Below are 19750 nucleotides of genomic sequence, written 5' to 3'. Positions count from 1 at the left end.
ATATATATATATATATACATACATATATATATATACATACATATATATATATATGTTCATTGAGGGCAGATACAGTTTCATTTCTGCTTTTGACTACTTTGTACCTACCATACAACCTATTACACAATAGTAACTTAATAATATTTGTTGAATTGAATGAAAAACAATGAAAATGGAATTGAGGTACTTTTGTCTCTCTATTTAAAAAAAACATTTAATTTCTTTTTCTGAAAGCAAAGTCTCTAGCAAGATCTCAAGCTTCTAGAGGCAAAGAACTTATTGCTCTGGGATCTCTCATATACCTGTTTCTGACGTAATGTGAGAATGGGCTGGACATAATGGGTTTTCCAATGATCCAAGATGATTTTATTGGCAATTTAGTTAAACTTGCTGCCCAGCATTTTCTTAAGAAGGAAAAATAAAGTATATCTTAGTGACTGAATCAGGTTGTATTTAAAGGGGGAGGAGCAGCTGTGAGATGCTCCATGAGAGATGTGATATGCTTGACAGGAGAAAGATGACATAAATGAGAATTCAGTTAAGGTTGTGAATATATACAAAATCAAATAACATTTTGAAATAATCAGTTGATCCAAGGGCATGACTAACATTGTTTCAGTATGTAAAGAGAATTTTTTAGGAGGCACAATCCCAGGCATTAAACTTGTCTTCATTGATACCTACTGGTGAGGATTTTGTTCTGATATTAAGGATGTCTTCTTTACAATAAAATAGTTACTAATATGATATTTGAGGATTATTGAATCATAGCTAGTCTTGTAACAGGAGTACTCTTTATGTTGGCCTTTTAAAATGGAAAGAAGAGACAGATGAAAATGAAGATAACAAGAGCTTAGAGACAGAGAAAGGAGAGGAGCTACACTGGAAGACCAAAATAAGGTCACTAGAAGAAAGCTTGAGCACCTGACATGTAGTTACATGGCCTCAGTAGAGAATGAATCATGGTCCCAGAAATGGCAGTGGTAGAGCAGTGAGCAGTTCATACATACACTAAGCTGGGTTCTGACAATTATGGTCAGAGGAACTCCTAAATAAGGAGATAAATCAAGGCTTTTTTTTTCTTAGTTGAGAGGTTGTCAAGTTGGCCAAAATCTATTCCTTGAAATGTGAACATTTACTTAAAACCTTAAACATTCAGTAGATAAGAAACTGGAGGAAGAATTTCAACTGTCCCTAACTCCTTAGCAATATGTAAATCTTCCTTCTCAGCCTATTTCTGAACACTCTAAATGTAGTTTACTCTGAAACCTGGCTTAGTTTATCTATCAGAGGTTGTTTGACAAATCTTGTTTCCTATGGGGATGTATGAAATCACAATGCTGTTTGACTAACTTGTTCAACTTTTAAGACATTAAAGGAAGCATGGGATTATGTATCTGTACTTTTAAAACTTTTATGACCCAATAGAAATGTACAAGATTTCTTGTGTAAAACAATTACTTCTGTCACAATGGTATAATTTTGCCTATAAGAAGACTTTTGAGAATCCTAATAGGACCATATTGGTGAACACATAGCATGCATGCCATAGAGGTCTACTCCCTTCTCTCTCTCCACTGTGCCTGGGGACATTTTTTCACTTCACAAGCCCCTCTACTCATTAGTCTAATGGGAGTGCTTCCTCCCTCTCCTGTCTCTGGTAAGGGAGAGGCTCACATGCCTCACATGTTGCAGTTTGGACACATAGTCTCTAAAAGGTTCACCCTCACTGTAATAGGGGGTTCAGGTTTTCTCTAAAGCCTGAACCTGTGCTTGGACACAATAATAAAGTCTAAGTTCTACCTATATCATTTCTACATTGTGGTAAATATGTTTTGGCAGCAGTTACCTACCACATAAATTCAGAAAGGAAGTATTTCTCCCATCACAGAAATAACCTTTTGTAGAGACTAAGACATGAGCACAATCTATTGTTCCCAGGGGGAAACTTGGGATTTAAGCTAAAGAAAGATTTTTAAAGATATTCTCCCAAGAGAAAAACAGGTCTGTGTAAAGTAAAAGGCTTCAATTCTGGGTCACAGGTTGCAGTTATGAAACCAGGTAAGTAAATACACTTCAAGGGTTAAAGTTCAGAAATAGTCTGGTAGGGAAGCCAAAATTTATCAATCAGGAAGACCAATTTAGGGTGGAATAGGTCAGACAAAGATCTGCCATAATGGTAAATTGTTCTATGGGGGAGGAAAAGTAGCCCAGTCTCTTAAGCTGAAGAGCAAAGTACAGGTCATAGAAGGTTTTGCATTTACCGTGCAGAGTTATACTCTACTCTAGGCTATGTTTTAGCTATAATTTCTTAGATGAAATTTGTCTTCTCTTTAACAGGCCCTAAAGCTGGGAAGGTGATTAAAATTTGCATTTCAAATGGTTTCTCATGCAAAGTAAATAAGAGTTGCTGGAGAGCTATAATTAAGCTGTTTTGGAGCTATGAATAGTGAGTATTCCAGATATCAACAAAGCAAATATTTAAGAAGAGGAGGTGGTGACTGTCAGTGTGCTTAAAAGTAAGAGATGCCAGGGATACAGCTGCAGATAAATGAGAGTGAACTATGTTTCCTTGCCAATTCAAGTATCTCTTCCAGTTGTACCTATGAGATAAGGGAGTGACTGACTAGTGTATTTGGGTCCTTCTTTTTCCTATAGAAGAAACCCAAATTAACAAAAAAGAATAACTTAGATTTTAAGAGGGCGTTAGCATACCTATCAAGTAGCTCACAGTCTAGTACAGAACAGCATGTACAAACCAAAAAAAACCATACATGATGAATTAGGGATAACCAATAGAAGAAAATCATTAGTATTAAGGAGGCTTGGTAAAGGTTTTCTGTAGAAGGTAGGATTTGAAGGAAGCAAGGGAAGCTAGGGAGAGGGAAAGAAGGAGAGAAAGAATTTCAGACATAGGGATAAAAGCAATGGAGTTGAGAGACAGTGTGTGTCAAGTGAAGAATAGCTAGAAGGACAGTCATTGGAAAGCAGAGTACACCAAGGTATAAGAAGACTAGAAAAATGGGAAGGAGCCAGATTATGAAGGACTTTGAGAGCCAGGGAGAGGATTTTGTATTTGATCCTGCAGGTGATAGGGAGCTGCTTTGTTAGAATAAGGTGGTGGTGGTGGTGGTGGTGTGTGTGTGTGTGTGTGTGTTTTGTGTGTGTGAGAGAGAGAGAGAGAGAGAGAGAGAGAGAGAGAGAGAGAGAGAGAGAGAGATGGTCTGTTTTTTGGGGAAGATCAATTTGACAGCTGAGTAGAAGAGAGATTAGAGGGAGAGAGACCAAGCAGTAGGATAGCATCACAAGCTCCAGGGTCTTAAAAAGCAAAAGTAGGAGAAGGCCACCAAAGACACCAGCAAGGTCAAAATAGACCTGAGGTTCCCTGATTCATAGTTTAGTCTTCCAGGAGGTAAAAGCTATGGCAGCATTAGCAGTTGAAAGATGCAAATAATTTGATCTGCAGAGAGGGTATTTAACAATCCAACAACTTTGAGACACTAATTGGCAGCAATATGATGCTGATGCTGGTTGCTGAGAAACACCAGCAGCAGCAGCCTGACTGTGCCTGTGTGAAATAATCAGAAATGGTCCACATAGTGCTAACCATATGGTCACTAGCAAGGATGGGCCATAGAGGCAGCAGCTGTAGCTATTAGAGTGAAGACTTTCTAGGTGACAAGGATAAATTATAAGACTAACCATAGCAGGTATCTTCAGTCTCATTGGCATGCACAAAGATTGTATTCTGCCCTCAGTTCTCTGTCAGTCTATACACCTTGGAGATAGTCACCTGACTGACCATGGCAACTGGTTTCTGCTTTGGCAACAGGACTTTGGACCCACATGAGGTGGGGTGTGTGTGTGTGTGTGTGTGTGTGTGTGTGTGTGTGTGTGTGTGTAAAGAGAGACAGATAGACAGACAGAGACAGAGACAGAGAGTCCCAGAGAGAAGTGGATGGTGGATGGTGAGAAAGAGGGAGGGAAAGTATTTGTCTACACAAGACTGAAGATCCTAATGCCTCTTATCCAAATGGACATTTAGATAATTGAATTTTTTTAATTTGCATTCAGATGTTTTGCATCAGGTCACTACTATCCCGAAATGGATGTTGGATTACAAAGTAAGAAATTACATATTTGTTCAACCTATCGTTCTGAATTTGCCATACATATAAACTCTTTCCAGAATATTAGCTGACCATAGTTTTACGCAAAAATCTTTTTTTAACCATTAAGAATGAAAAATATAGCCATCATTTCATATTCTACACTGTTATTTCTAAAAGTGCTAGGAAGTTTAAAAAACACAGCCTTTTCCATATTATTTCAGCATTTCCTCTTCCTATGACTAACCCACAGACTGTAAAAATACTACATGACATTCCTGGCTGAAGTAGGTAGCTGGTCTGTGCTTATCTCCTCTTTGCATGTATAACAAAATAAGAGGCTTCTTTTTTTAGTAAGGATAATTATCATCTAAAGTTCTACAAGATGATTCATCTTTCATTTAAATCTGTGGTCATTTTGAGATGACTTATTCAAGATTTGGATCATTTTTGTGAAATAAGATATCAATGTGGTAGGCACCCAATAAATGTTGACTGATGTTGTTGGGTGTTAACATAGACACCACCCTAGTTTCTCATTGTTAGTGATGAAGATCCATTAATGAGGCTTTTGTCTGGCCCTGAAAATATTTCCACAAACACTGTACAAATATCTGTTTTGAGAATGACTAACGTAATCATGGTTAGTTATACAGCAGGGATATTCCACAGACTTGGCCTTTAAAAATCAGAGGAGAGAGAGACAGAGACCCACACACACATACACACAGAGGAGAGAGAGACAGAGAGAGAGAGAGATAGATTGAGGCAAAAAAGCAAAGAATGTCAGCTAAGAAGTACTTTGGGAGAGACACTTTATAAAGACAAAAGTTTGGTTACCTGAAGTAACTTACATATAAGATTCCTGCTGGGAATCATAGGGCTCCCAGAGAGGAGAGAATCAGGTTGATGGTGGCAGTTCTTGGACTAAGCCAGAAGCTAAAGGAGTTTGAACCAGTAGCATTAGCAGTGGTGGAGTGCTAGAGTAGTATTTGAACAACATTGAACTCCTAAACCAAATACCCTGGAGTAGAAATATCAGATAATTGAGTTCTTTAAGTAGAAGATGAAGCTGAGGAGCAGAAGTATAGTATGAAGGAGAAAACAAGGATCTTGTATTTCATCAGCCATGTGAATGGCATTGGCTTAGATGAAAAAAGAGTCAACTTATTGAATCCAATTTCTACCAAGCCAAGACAAGAAGTTTTTCATTCACAAGAGAGAAAGCAAACTACTTTCTTGTAATCTCAAATATTTTCCCATGATGTGGAGCCTCAAGTTTAGGTAATGCTATGGTTTTGGATAGAGAAAGGGAGAAACTAGAGAGAAAAGGGCAATTGTCTTGCTTGCTAATGAACTCTTTGTTTCATATATTCTGTCAGATGAAATAAAAATTGTCTTGTGTTTGATGAATTGTTAGTCTAACTGGGAACCTAAAATTCTTTACTTTTTTTTTTAGTGACCAAGACAGTTGTGAAGCCAATTTTGTTAATTTTTTTCAGTGTAAGCATTTACTTATTTCCATAATATTTCCATATTATTTCAGAAATTGACTCCACTCCAGAAACTGGCAATCCCTACAACTCAAGATTTGATTTGTTGTTTTGTTAGTTGTCTTGGCTCAACAATTTTTAAAAAAAAAACCCTTACCTACTGTCTTGGAGTCAATACTATATATTGGCTCCAAGGCAGAAGAGTGATAAGGGTAGGCAATGGGGGTCAAGTGACTTGCCCAGGGTCACACAGCTGGGAAGTGTTGGTGGCTAGATTTGAACCTAGGACCTCCAGTCTCTCAATCCACAGAGCCACCCATATGCCCCCTAGGCTCAACAATTTAATATGCAGATTAAGTTTAGAAATATGCACATACATTCCCTTGCCCCCCCCTCAGGCCCATTGTTAAACATTTGCCAGCACCTCCTTGAAGAAACAAAGAAAAAGAAGATAAAGTATATAGACTAGAATATGCCAAAGAATACACAATAGTAAGAGAGATCTTCATTTGGGAGTGAGATAAAATTTCAGTTCACCAAAGAGCAAATGATCTCTAGGACTGCAAATTTCTGGTATGAGACACTTCCTAGCTGTGCCACCTTGGGCATGTCATTTACCCCCAGTTGCCTAGGCCTTACATCTCTTTGTCTTGCAACTGATACTTAGTATTGATTCTAACACAGAACATTAGGGTAAAAAACAAACCAAAAAAATTTTCTGGAGCTCAACCACAGTGCAGTAAAAGGCTGAGGGAATTAGACTATCACCGAAGTAAAGGTCTGGTGAGTGTAGACTAATAAGAATACTGATAATATTAATAATTATAATATTTGGCATTTTGAACTTTACCATTTACAAAGTGCTTTATATCTATTATCTCATTTGATTCTAACATCTCTGACTAGACTTTAGCCAAATGCATAGATCCCAATAGGAAATCCCAACAGGAAATCCCACAAGCCAAAGAAAGTGATTCATGAGAAGTCCCTAGGACTGAACCATGAACCTTCATTTCTGGACCATGGGTCACCCTGATTAATCAACTAAGGTAAGATATAAATATTCCCTACTAGTTGTTCTCTATAAAAGTCCTCTGATGCTTCATTGTGGTATGAAGCCAATTCTGAGTTCTTAAAGAAAACGCCAGTTGGACACAAGCTTGAAAACAACTTGGTAGGCTTGAAGGGAGTCAAGTACAAGCCTAGCATCAAGTTGTGTCTATCACTGATGGACCAGCATGATTAAATTAGGAGAGGCTCTTTGATGGTTGGTTACATTTTTGGCAACTCTTATAGATTAACTATTCACTTAAAAAGGGGTTGTGGATCTGGATTGTGGAAGAAGTATCTACATTCATGAATGCATGGATTCTGAAAATAGTGAAGCATCATATCCCAGGACCTGGCAGCCAACCATCTATCTTCCATGTAGGATTGGAACTTTTAAAAAATTGGATAAGGAAGGTGTCTGTCAGCTTTTTTTTTTCCTGTCCAAGTTTAAAATATATCTAGCACTAATACACTCTTGTTTGTGACATTGTGAATTCATCTAACCATTCTGAAAAGAAATTTGGAATTAACTCAAAGGCCTATAAATCAGTTTGTACCATTTGATCCAGCAATACCACCACTAGATGTGCATCCCAAAGAGATTTTTTTTTAAAGGGGAAGGATCTATTTGTACAAAAAAAATTATATTGACTCTTTTTGTGGCGGCAAAGAACTGGACATTTAGAGGACACATTAGTTGGGTTAATGGCTGATCAAGTTGTGGTGTATGATTGTAATGGAAAACTATTGTGTCATGAAAAATAACAAGCAAGATGATTTCAGAAAAATCTAGAAAGACTTAAATGAACAGTTGCAAAGTGAAGTGTACAGAACCAGGAGAATACTATACACAGTAATAGCAATAATTTATGATGATCAATTGTGAATAGCTTAGCTATTTTCAGCATTTTAATGATCCAAGACAATTCCAAAGGACTCATAATGAAAAATGGTATCCACCTCCAGAGAAAGAGCTCATGGAGTCTGAATACAGATCAAAAGATACTATTTTTTCACTTTATCTTTGTCTTTTTTTATCTATTTTTTTAATAACATGACTAATATGGGAATATTTTTAAAATCCAAGATCATTTAAATGTTCTAAATATTGGCAATCAAAATAAGTTTTCACTTAACATCTATTGTGTGTTCACAATTGTGCGAGGCACTGAGTTGTTAGAAAAATATAATGCCTGTTCTTTTACTCATCTTCCTCCATGAAGTGCTTTTCCAAAGTCTCATTGTGGTAAGGAGGTGATCCAGAGTTCCTGAAAGAAGACTATAAACTTAGGTTCTACTATGCTGGAAAGACTTTGGATGTGGTTCAGCAATAGGCAAAGCTTTTTTTCTGAATTCTAACCTAGCTAACTATGTAGAAGTATATCACCAATAAGTTTGCCTTCTGATAATCAATATTTTTGTTGGGGGAAAGGGCCATGGCTGCCCAAGAAGCAGAGTGTATCTCTGGTTCTGCCCAAGTCTGGGGGTGGTTTTCCTAAGGGACAGTCCTGTGACCTGTACTGTGTACATTGGGAGGATTCTATTTGCCTGAGATAATGTTGATTTGCATTTTCATAGGAAGAAAGGATTACTTCATTTGGTTGGAATATTCTTCCAGAGAGGACTTGGAAAAAGACAAGTCAAGAGAGAAGTGAGGCAGAGATATTTTAATGGCCAAATGGAGCATTTGAGCCATAGACATATAAAGGAGAGTTCTCTCACCAACTTGTCTTTTGACTTCCAGTTTCTGCAATCCTAAAGATCATTTGCTCTTTGGTGAACTGAAATTTTTTCTCACTCCCAAATGAAGATCTCTCTTACTATTGTGTATTTTTTGGCATATTCTAGTCTATATATTTTATCTTCTTTTTCTTTGTTTCTTCATTTAATAAAAAGGATTTTCTATAACCTTAGTTTAGTGGGAAAAGGATAAATTGATATCCTTATTCTTCTCCTTAAAAATAATCAGGAAAGCAGCTTTCTTTCTGATGCCAGATCCATAAACCTAGACTAGAGATATTTGAAGGGTATCAGATAGACATAAGTCTAGTCTGATATCCTGGAGACTAGAGGAGAGATTGACCAGCTAGGTAACAGACTATTATTTCAACATGACTGTCCTACTCCCTGTAAAGATGGTCCAGTTCTCAAATAATATCTAGCTATATAATTCATATATTAGGTATCCTTTATGTTTAGATAGCTTACATATTTATTTTACAAGATAAAAACCCAATATTGCCCACTTCCCAGTCCTGTGAAGCCCCTTCCCTCTCTATAGCAACAATGGCAGAGTGATAGGAAAGGGGTCAGAGATGACTGAGTCACACCAATTTTAGATAATGAAATTTAAATTTGATTATATGTACTATAAGCATGGGATCCTCATAAAATTTTGAAGCATTAGACATTTTTGAAGGAACTAAATCATGTTAATCCCGGTATTCTTGCTATAAATGAAATCAGAGGAAAGAAGGTATTTGTCACTAAATAGAAGGACAGGTCAGAAATGATCCTTGGAGGAGCAAAGAAAGGAGATAGCAGAGTGAGTTTTAGTGTATTCCCAAAGACAATATTAAACACTATTTAACAGACTATTTGTTCATTTTATTTGTAATAGTACTGAGAACTGTTTTTAAAAAGACAAACATGAAAATAATTGCAACATATTCTTCAGCATTAATTGTTGAGGATAAAGTAGTAGGAGAATTCTACATAGAACCTGATGAGAAAAAACTTCAAAAATCATTACCATCTGGTAGTAAACATGTCAGGCATAAACCAGAGAGTTGTATGTTCATGGAAATGATTCACTGCTGTGAGAGAGGAGAGCCCTCAGAATCAAAACTGAAGTGAAAATCTATGTGGATAATGAGGTCTTTTGTGGGAAGCCAATAAAAGAATAGATAAAAATCCGAGACTCCTCTTTTGACCCCTTTTGTGATTCTTGTGATTTCTTGTTGAAAAGTATTGTGGCCTTATTGAAAAGCTTTAAGTTCCTAGCAAACCTGAATTTAAAGGGTTAACACTGTTCCCCTTTGACCAGGAATGTTGCTGCCTGGTATAGCCAAGGCCAAAACCTTAGCAGGGGCAACCCTGAGAAAAATACTCCCCAACTTGGCTTTCTGATAAGAACCAGTCAAAATTCAGCCTTGGCCTTGGTCTGTTCTGAAGTCAATGAGACTTTTTGCGTTTTGATATGACATAATTTGTAACTTCTGCGCATCTGCAAAGTTTCAGGGGGGGGCGTGGTTCCTTTGTGTGATATGAGTCTTGAAACATATATAATAAACACCATGCTCCTGGAGCCAGAGCTGGAAATATGAGCTAAAAGACAACTCCCATGTCCTGTTGTTATTTCCTTATCAACTAAACTGTCCTTATCAGATTATCAGAGATTATAAAGAGATCTCAACTGTCTTTCAGAAATTCCTGTGTACAGATGACTTATGCTGATTTCATCCAATCCTAAAGTATTGTAGAACCTCCAAGAAGAGGCCTATGATCTATAATCTATAATCACTCAAAGGAGTTTGTTCTGTCCATCCTTAGAAGAAAAAACAAATATATGAAAAGTACCTATTTGTGGCCTTTGACATGTATTTGGATGGATGCCCATAAATACTTGCCTATCTGTATGTATATTTGTGGACAGACAATAAAGTTGGACAATGTGTTGGACCAGAGTTGAAATTACAAAGTCTCTTTAACAATTCCAAGTTTCCCATGAAAACAAAAACCTCTTTTCAATTCTAACATTTACCTTGAGTATCATATGGAGGGCAATGGAAAAGAGCATTATGAAAGTAAGCAACTGTAACAAGAAGCCAATAAGGAATTCTGAAGAACAGAAATAATGATGTCATCAAGGAATTGTATGAGAAATGAATACAAAATTGAAAACTGATACCCTATTTTGTTCCATATTAGTTATTGATTGGATTGAGGGTTGTATTTAATCTCTGGAATCAGTACTTATGAATAAGTCTGATTTTAAAGAGATAGTTTGCCTTCTTAACATTAGAGTCTGTAAAATAATTTGATTTCTTTATTGGAGTTTAACTTCCCCATTTCTTTATTCTACAGCATGGACTCAATCCATCTTATCCTGGAAGGGTGGAGGAAGGATGAGTCAATGTGGTTATAAGCCTAGCACCAGACCATTCTGTTGTAGAGAATTGCCTAAGGTAGGACATTCCAGAGAATGTTGACCAAGTCTGTACTTCCCCCTTGCCATGGGTTCTGGAGATCCTCTCATGTCAGTCAGACCAAATTTAAGCCCATTCTTATCTCTGATATAGGTCAACTACTGTTTTAGTTTAATTTTCATCACAAAACTATTTTTAGCACCTCATATCTTTTTATTGTTTTTCCTACAATTGATTCAGATTCTCTCCCTCGCTTCTCTCCCTCCTCCCCTACTCTCCAAGGCAGGAAATAGGCTATACCAGTGCTTTCATGAAATACATATTTCCATATTGCTCATGCCATGACAGTAGATGCATATAACACATACAATTAAAAAACATATGGAGGAAATAAATTGGAAATTGGCATGCTTTGATCTGCTCAGACTCCAATAATAGTTCCCTTGTGTATAACATTTTTTCATCATGAGTCCCTTGTGAGGTCTTTTTAACCATATGATAAAGGCTGCTTTGGTTGTCAAAGATACCCCTGGCTACTGAGAATCACTGAGGGCCTTGGATCTCATTTTATTGGCAAGTGCTAGCCTTGCTAATGAATTGATCATGCTCAGAACTATGTGCCTCAAATTCTCTTTATCTTAGAATTTTACTGTGACAAGAAGATGGATTGGCCGTGTTGCAGGAATGACATATGATAATAAGATAGCCAGAGTGCTCTATTGGCATCCTCAACATGTTAGAAGAAATTGAAGTCCTCCAACTTGTTGAGTGGACACTGCAGACCAAATTAATAGATGTACATAACTAAGTGTTGCAAAGGATGGCAAATATGAATGGGTTGCAATCTGAATCATTGTCTGGAACTCCAAAATTTAAGAAAATTAGATTAATTTGTATATTTGGCTATGCTTGTCTCAAAAAACCTGTTTTAGATTTGAGGAAACTTCAACCTTCCATTTGGAGTAAATGTTCTCATCTTTCATTTTCACCATTATTCCTTAATGTAACTATTTGTACCAGTTTAAATTAGTCCTCTCTCCTTGAGTTTAAATTTCCTTGATAATAATAATGCTATTTCTTTCTTCTTTGTCTATCACTTTTCTCAGGTAGATATATTTAATTCCTTTATACCTTTCTCATGTCACTACATTAATAACTTTTAAAATGTTCTATCCTCATGAAATTCTTATTCATTAGATTCTCATCAGCTAGTGCCAAGATATCTTTTAGAGAATGTCATTTAAAATGTTTTCATCAAAGCATGGAGATGGCTGCTTATTTGTTCCAAAAGGGTACATATTTTTGTATAATATATGAGAATAAATGCTATTTTACTGACGAATCATATTGCATTTACTAACTACTTAAAACTTTTGAAGATTTTGGCAATCTGACCTTGACAGGTCCTCTTTATCCAGAAGATCTTGCCTGAAAGTTGGTTCTATTTTCCAGGTTGAAAATTGTTATTGTCCTAAGTTTTTATAATTAATATTGATCTACATTCAGTTCATCATTAAAACTACTCTCTGGTAATCTTGTACTAATAAGGCTCAAGTCTTTAAGAAACAAAATCAAAGCTTAGGTTTATAACATTATAGAATCGTGGAATTCAATTCAATCATATTCAGTAAACATTTTAAACACCAACTATGTGCCAAACACTGTTCTAGGATACAGAAACAAAATTAAGAACATTTTTTACCTTTAAGAAAGCTAACAGGGGCAGCTGGGTAGCTCAGTGGATTGAGAACCAGGCCTAGAGCCTGGAGGTCCTAGGTTCAAATCTGGCCTCAGACACTTCTCAGATGTGTGACCCTGGGCAAGTCACTTGACCCCCATTGCCTACCCTTACCACTCTTCTCCCTTGGAGTCAATAAACAATATTGACTCCAAGACAGAAGGTAAGAGTTTAAAAAAATAAAAAGAAAATAAAAAGAAAGCTAACATTCAAATAGATCATAGTTTTAGAACTGGAAGGGAACTTAGAAGTAAGTCAACTATGTTTACTTCCATATTTAAAAGAAAAACAGAGGCCCAGAGAAGGAAATGATATTCTTAGGTTTATACAAATTTTAAACCTAGAGTTATGAACTCAAATTGTCTGATTTGAAATGTAATACTTTTTTTTTTCACCACACTATGCTACAGGATGTGTTGAATAATGTAAAAATTTCATGGACATACTCAGATAAAAAGAGTGCAAAAAGGCATGTATCTTTCATTTTATTGCTATTCAATGGGTTATGTGATATTGGAAATTTGGGGTTCATTAAATTTTAAATATTTAGATATATGATATAGACTTCCTGTGGACATTTAGGGGACTTTGAAACTAAAGGGATCTCAGAATCTAGCCTCAGATTCCCTGTGGAAATAGTTCCCAGCTGGGGCTTCCCAGCTGCACTCTATCCCCCCTCCCCCATTGGAGATGTAATTCTCAATTTTTCAGATAGCCTACCAAGCTCTGCAACTCTGAGACACTTCCAGATCCTTCCTGGAGCCTCAGAACTGCTCTTGTGCTATTTTTGGTCACTCTGCTCAGTTCTTCTGAGCATTTTTTAAAAAGGGGAATGCCATTTTTCCAATAGCCTGTTCCTGGCTGCTAGTTCATACATTCCCCATGAACTTGGTTTCAAAGACTGCCAGCCCCACCGGACCCTCCATGGGTCCCTAGCCTTTTCCTGCTGCCCATTGCCGATCCCAGCTCCTGCTAGACTGTTCCAATGCTGGATACCTTCTGCTTCCTCTGTCACTGACCCCTAACTGTTCCTGCCAAAACTGACCCCCATACCACCCGAATGCTAGTTTCCTGCCTTGCTGCTGCTGCTGTTTCTGCGGCTGATCCCAAACCTCAGCCTCTGCTTCTGGAGCTGCTTCTGCCGCCGCCTGAGACTTGGGAAGTAAAATCCCCTTCTCTCTCATTGCCCGCATCCTTGTAGACATTAATGACTTTTAACCTGAAGGGAGCTTCTACTCCACAACTGCCCTCCACTTAGTTTTTCTAAAACCAAAAATCTACAACCTGCGGCTTTCTCTAGCCCCTACCCCAATTGGCTGCCACATGGCCCTAGCTTTTACTCTTCAGACAGGAAGTAGAATGGCAAGCATGGGCCACATGGCCTATTTCAAACTATTCCTTGCAATTATCTTGCCTGAAACTCAGGGGAGAAATTCACCCCGTACACATGCTAGGCCTGCCCAAGACTTTGAACTGTACACCCTTATGGAGTCAACCACACTGCTCAAGCACAGAGCTCAGTTAGAAGGAACTTGAATTGGACCAGAGGTAGATTTTAAAACCTCAGAACTGAATGGGTTTTGTTTATTTTTTAAAAGTCTCTGTATCTTATTGTATTTTGCTGATTAGTTTTGTGAATTAATTTTATTGTTTTGTTGATTTTTCTGTTGCACTGAATCATTTTAAGCTAATGAAGTTTTGGTTGCTAGATTAATTCTGTTTATGATTTTATTGTAACTCCCAAATAGTGAACAAATCTATCAGAATTGGTAAAAAGGGTTTTTGGCTATATTGCTTGTAATCTGTTTCTTATATTATATTTCCTGATTTCTTTAGGGTTTCATTTTTTTGAGTTTACCTGAATTAATCCAAATCTGTTATCTGTACTGTTTATGAACATCTTCAATATTTTTAAGTTGTAAAAAAGCCCATAAGCCTTACATATACTGAATCTGTCATCTCAACTAGAGGTCACATATTGTCTATACAACCTTGGAGATTTTAATGCCTTGAGAATTTAAATTATAACTTTATAAGAGGTCTTTAGAATTAACTTTAGATGCCTAGTACCCGTCTGTATAAATGATAAGATTTTATATATTTATTATAAAAATGCTGTCTTAAAGGGGTAGAGGAAACATATGAGAGTTTCCTACCCAGTTTTTTTTTTTTACACAGGAAGCAAGGAGAGCTCCTGTGTGCTTGATGTTTTGTCTCTATGTTTTAGCTTGCTTTCCCATCAGAAGGATCTAAAATTCCTGAGAATAACTTAGACCAAGAAGTTGTTCTTTTTTAAATCAGATCTTTTTTTTAGGCTCTGCCCCACAATTGCTATGGAGGCAGTAATAGAGTTGGTTAAGAAAATATCTTAGCCAAGGTTGAATGATTTACTGTACCTGTTGAATTTGTGACAAGTATACAATTTTTAAACATCATAACAAGTGGTTATAATAATGGGCTTGTTTGCTATTGTCTTTAAATGTGTTATTGGAAATTATGGTACTTTATTTGAACATGCATTATGAATCTGCTATTTTGTAAAAACCATTTACACTCACAGTTCATGAAAAAGCTTAACAGGAAATGGCTCTCATTTTTGGGTAAAAACCTTTCACTAATTCTAAGCTATATATTTTTTTGATTTTTAAAACATTCTTTTATTTTTCTTCCTTGCATGTGCAATGTAATATGCCTTCTCTTCTCTCATTTTTATGCTTGAGAGCATTGTATTTTTTCCCTGAATTTTAATTTTCTTATTGCTTTTCCTTTTAAATTTTTTAATAGAGAAATTGATTTATTTCCTTTTTCTCATTTTTGTACTTAAAGTACATATAATCTATGTTAATCCTTTTTGATTTTACAGTAATATAAGTTTAATATACATATACATTTGCTATAATATTAATGCATACCCAAAAAGCCTTAGACTATGATAACCTGCCAATTATTGGTAAATATTATGCGGATGTGATTAATGTCTCTCTGTCTGATTCCAGGACAAGGGAGAAAAAGAGCCACAAGGTCATAGAGTGACTGAGTATCTGCAAAGTGCCAAGGAGAAAAAGATCATGCAGACCATGGATTGAAGGAGTTCTATGCCAATAATGAAGGGCTTGAAACTAGTGTTTGAGTTTTGAGGTTGCAGGTTTCTAACATGTTAGAGGCCAGACTTCCCCTGAGCTTCTTTTCCTAATAAGCACCTAAGATTGGCTATCATTATAGCTCATCCCTGAGAAGGTGCATGCAAATCAGACCAGGGAAAGACACTTCCCTTGCACATATATTTAGTCCTGTTATTTTCTCTTATATGTAGAATGGCAACTTTCTGTAGTCCTGGCTCCTGAATGGGTAATTGCAAACTGCAAAAATCACTTTAATTGGGCCTTGATTCAAGGACCTGTTATAAGTTTATTTTTCCTTACATGTTTTGCACATAAGATTTTGACTTTTTACATTTCATTCACAAGTTAATTTTTTCTCTTTTATTTGGATTTTATTCTTTTTTATTTTCTTTTGCCAATTGATTTCATACAACCCTGTGACTCCCAAGTATCCTTAGCTGACCTGAGGTACCCTCTTCAAGAGAGAATGTGTTATTGATTCTCCTCAGGGTGTGTGTGTAAGTTTTATAATCACAATGTCTGTATTATAATCTATAATGTAAAATTTTAACTCTCTTAAGAGTAATTTCAGAGGAGAATGAATAATTCTCCTCAGAAGGGAATGTATGTTGTATAATCTATAATATAAAGTTTAAATTCTTTGAGAGTAATTTTAGGATAAGAAATTTGCCATCTCCCCAAAATCCAGACAACGAACCTCTTTGGAGAAAGCACCATGAAGATGTCTGAACAACCTTCACTGGATCGTGAAGATCCAAATTGAACTTTGGGGTGCAGGTGGTTGAACTATGGGGAGTTGAATGCATTTGTTTTGAATGTGCACTCTTATGCCAAAGGGGACTGCCCCTAATTGGTTTTTTGTCAATGCAGCTAGCAATCATTAGTTCATTGTTTTGTCCTCTTTTCTTTTATCCCCAAATTTCTGTAATTTAAAAGTTAGTTATGTTTACAAGAGCATTCGAGGAGACAAGTCTCTCGTTGCTCTTTAGGGGGGAATGTGATATTGGAAATTTGGGGTTCATTAAGTTTTAAATATTTAGATATATGATATAGACTTCCTGTGGATGTTTAGGGGACTTTGAAACTGCATTTCCCATGATTCCTCTTGTAATACAAATAGACAGGAAGTGTGATCATTTAGACAAACAGTATAAGACTCCTGAGGTGATGGGGAGGGCTCTTTTGTACGAGGCAGCCAGGTGGGCAGGAGGTAATGGCGGGTGATTTGAATTAGATCTTAGCAGGCATGTGGTCTTTCTTAAATTTAAACATGGCTTTAATTAAAATATTAATACTTCTATCTATATCCACCTATATCAATTTTAATCGTAATAGTTACTATCCTTGTTTGGTGTAGGGAAACATGACTACACCCAAAAGGGGTCTGAAGAAATCAACTCTATACATAGCTGAATCAAAGAATGGCCTACAAATTACTGAGAATTTATTGTTTGATAATGAAGTGGACAAAGTGAGGCATAGCTTCTTAAAAGGCCCTAATCTTAAAGAGTCCCAATATGAGTAATTGCAGAGGGTGGTAGATTTCTTTTGGAATTAGCAATTGATCTAATAGCTCACACTTGCCATGTAGTTCTGTATGTCTCACTTTCTCCTTGAGGTGAAAGAGTTTCATCTAAACAGGTTGAATTATTATTACTATTATTATTATTATAGCATCTTTTACACACAGAATTACTTTATATTGCTACTAAATAAACAATTTACCAAGTAGTCCCGTAATAATCCCAGAAAGGGTAATCTATTTTTGAAAGTTGCTTAATTTAAAATCAGGGGATACATAGATTATCAGAATCATAGAATTTTACATCAAGAATATTTTTTGGAGGTCCATTATAGTCCATCCTTTGGCCTTATACTTGAAGACCATGAAACCTCAAGAAAGCAAAGGTTTTGTCCAAGGTCATCTAATAAATAATAGAGTTAGAATTCAAACCAAGGTTTTCAATGTCAAATTTACTGTTTTTTTACTGTACCATATTGCCTCTGGAAGACTTGGATTCTATATTCCTTTATGAACACTTCCAAAGTTCAATTTAGAACTGGTTGGCAATATCCATTTTCTGTTTCTAGATAATTCACATAACATTTTCTATTTTCATGAAGCCACAAAAGTATTGTGTGGTAGGACATGAACTTATATTAACAAAGAGGAAAAAGATTCCAAGAGGTCAAGAGAAATTTGCCTCAAGCACATTGGATCTAAGATTAGATGTTGAATTCCCTAGCATTCTCAATACTTGACTTGTTTCTTGTATTTTATAATAGTTTGGATATTGGGTTTCTCTTGCCTCATTACTCTCATCAGTGAAGTTCTCCAGTACACTAGATGAGAATTCAGAGGATCAGGAGTCAAAATCTGCTTCTTCTACTTACTGGCTGTATCAATTAGTCAACAGCACACAAGCATTTTTCAGACCTAAACTGTATGCCAGGCACTGTGTGAATTGCCAGGAATCTATTTTAGCCCTGAAAAAAAAATCATTCTGAAAAGGGGAGAGCAGAAAGCTCTGAGAAATCAGATCCCTGTTATCCTAGAAATTATATTTTAGATCAATAGGTAAGGATTAGAGGAAAAACAGATGAGAACTGGTTGTTGGTAACTTCCAGGGTAGGAGAACAGAAGCAACTCTTTGTTCAGAACATATAATAAAAATAGAGCTCAATTGTCTTTTATATCCAAGACATAACAGATTCTCTTGAGATTTGCTGAAATGGATGACCATTAGGTACTTCTAGTGATTTAAGCACAAATGATACTTCTAAAAGAAACTGAAAAAAAAAACCTTAATAAGGATTAATTGTTATGGGAAAGAGACTGAATATAGAGACATAGGTGGTATTTTCTTCACTACAGATCACTGAAAACAAGGGCTTTGGAAGAGAATAAATGATTTGGTAGGTGAGTAATTGGTTAAAAAGATGGTGCCAGAAAAGAAGATTTGACCCAGAGTTTAAACCATAGGAGTAGCAGAATTTAGCCAGGGGTGTCGAACAGCTAGCAAAGACTGGTAAGAATATATTGGCCCAATATTTTTCAAATCCATTTACGAGAGTTTTAAACTAAAAACAATGAGGTTAAGGAGGGGAAACTTATCATATGTGTTTATGAAGCTAGATATTATAGGGAGAAGCCGCAAAGTAGGAATAAGCATAATTGTGACATACTCAGAATTTCATAGCAGAGCGAGGAGCCTGTAGTAAATTCTTTGGCCTCAAATGTTAACATTCAAGTGCATAAAGTTTGGGCAATAAGCATAATGGATTAGAGATCCTAATGCAAGGAATCAAAGTGAGACTCATAGTTTAGCAAATATTCCTGGAACCTCCTCAGGGTTCCAAAGTTATTTTTAAAAGGTCATATGGTATCTCTCAGCTTAAGCCCAGGCTGTGGGCTTCCTCCACTATTCTCCCCACTGTTAGGTTCCAGCAACTAGTATTTCAAGTCCATTTAGCATCAGTTAGTTTTTACAAAGAAATATTTATTTTAAAACTATTAACAATAAGAAAAATACAAACATTTTCTCCCAACACCTTGGGGGGGCACACTCTTTTTATTTTAATTTGGTGTCTGAGGAGAGTGAGTTCAAATTTAGATCAGTTCCTACAACCAATAATCTAACTCAATAAGCATTTATTAAATTCCTAGTATGTGCTAGACATTGCACTAAGTCCAGGGGATACAATTCATTAAAAGAAAGACAGTCGAGTTTTTAGTTTTATAAGATTACTCATCAAAATGAACAATATGGAAATATGTTTTGCATGAAAATACATATATAACCCATATTGAATTGCCTGCCAACACTGGGAGAAGGAAGGAAAAGGAGGGAGGCAGATGAGTTCAATCATATAACTTAGGAAAATTTGTGTGGAAATTTGTTATTACATGTAATTGGTAATATATATTATATATATATATATAAAATAAAAAACAATACTCTAAAAAAGAAAGAAAGGAAGGAAGGAAGGAAGGAAGGAAGGAAGAGAGAGAGAGAGGAAGAAAGAAAGAAAGAAAGAGAGAGAGAGAGAGAGAGAGAGAGAGAGAGAGAGAGAGAGAGAGAGAGAAAGA

The sequence above is a fragment of the Gracilinanus agilis genome, chromosome 1, assembly GCF_016433145.1.
Source record: "Gracilinanus agilis isolate LMUSP501 chromosome 1, AgileGrace, whole genome shotgun sequence".
Lineage (NCBI taxonomy): Eukaryota > Metazoa > Chordata > Mammalia > Didelphimorphia > Didelphidae > Gracilinanus > Gracilinanus agilis.
The sequence above is the reverse complement of the archived record's forward strand: the minus strand, read 5'-3'. Positions refer to the sequence as shown.